This window comes from Lycium ferocissimum, chromosome 12 (assembly GCF_029784015.1).
Source record: "Lycium ferocissimum isolate CSIRO_LF1 chromosome 12, AGI_CSIRO_Lferr_CH_V1, whole genome shotgun sequence".
Classification (NCBI taxonomy): domain Eukaryota; kingdom Viridiplantae; phylum Streptophyta; class Magnoliopsida; order Solanales; family Solanaceae; genus Lycium; species Lycium ferocissimum.
The window spans coordinates 16,452,457-16,453,593 of record NC_081353.1 but is presented as its reverse complement, the minus strand read 5'-3'; positions in this window follow the sequence as shown (position 1 = coordinate 16,453,593).

The following is a 1,137-nucleotide window of genomic DNA, read 5'->3' as shown; positions in this document are numbered from 1 at the left end:
TCTGGGAAACCACAAAAAAATGACCCCCCACGAAATGAACATGGGAAGGTTTGAAAAAGCTTTGAATAGTCCAATTCCACCACCTTCCTCGGGTTCCATCAAAGTAATTTTGATTCTGGCGACGAAGTAACAAAGAGTAACTCAAGGAGGTTTGAAGATTCCCCGCTATGCAAAAACAAGGAGGGGTGAAGAATGAGTATCAGAAGCACTACGTCTATTAACAAGCTAGCAACAAGGGAGCATAAATGTCACGACCCAAACCGACGTAGTCGTCGGACGAGTGTCTAACCTCTAGCGACCAAACACCCTAAACACATATCTAAACCATACTGAACATCAAGGGCCCATAAATGGCATAAACTGATCTCATGAAAGGAAAACATCAAAAACTCTATACAATCTATATGCACATATACATACTGAAAAACAATGCAAGCCAGCTAGGCCGCTACATATACTGTACACAAAAGAATAGGAGCTGACAAGGTTACATCATCTGACTAATACATACAACTATCTATAGACCTCTACTGGAATGAAAGTTGTAGAAAAGACGGGACAGGGCTCCGTCATACCCATACGCATATACTTCACAAAAGGGCTAGCATACCAAAATAGACTGCAACTCCGGATCAATGGAGCGCGACCGCCGGATGGGTCCTACTAAGCTAGACCACCGGTCGGTCTACTCCGAACACACTGGAGCACCGAACGCATCCCCCCGAGCAACGGGGAATCAGTACGGATAATGTGCTGAGTATGAAAGGCGAAAGAACAATCATGTCTAAAATCTGAACTCATAAGCTGAAATAACTGTCTGCATGTACTTGTATGAACTAGTATCCATATGTATCTACATAAATGTGTATAACTGACAATGCCTCTGTGGGTGCATAATATGCATGTTCTCAATGGTAATCATGCTCATATACATAAATGTAGGTCATAGTGTTAAGGAACGTTCAGCCTGATCCATATCCCATATAATAGTAATACCAAGGAACGTACGGCCCGATCCATATATCATATAATAATAATGCCGAGAAACGTACGGCCCGATCAATATATCATATAATAATAATGCCGAGGAACGTATGGCCCGATCCATATATCATATAATAATAATGCCGAGGAACG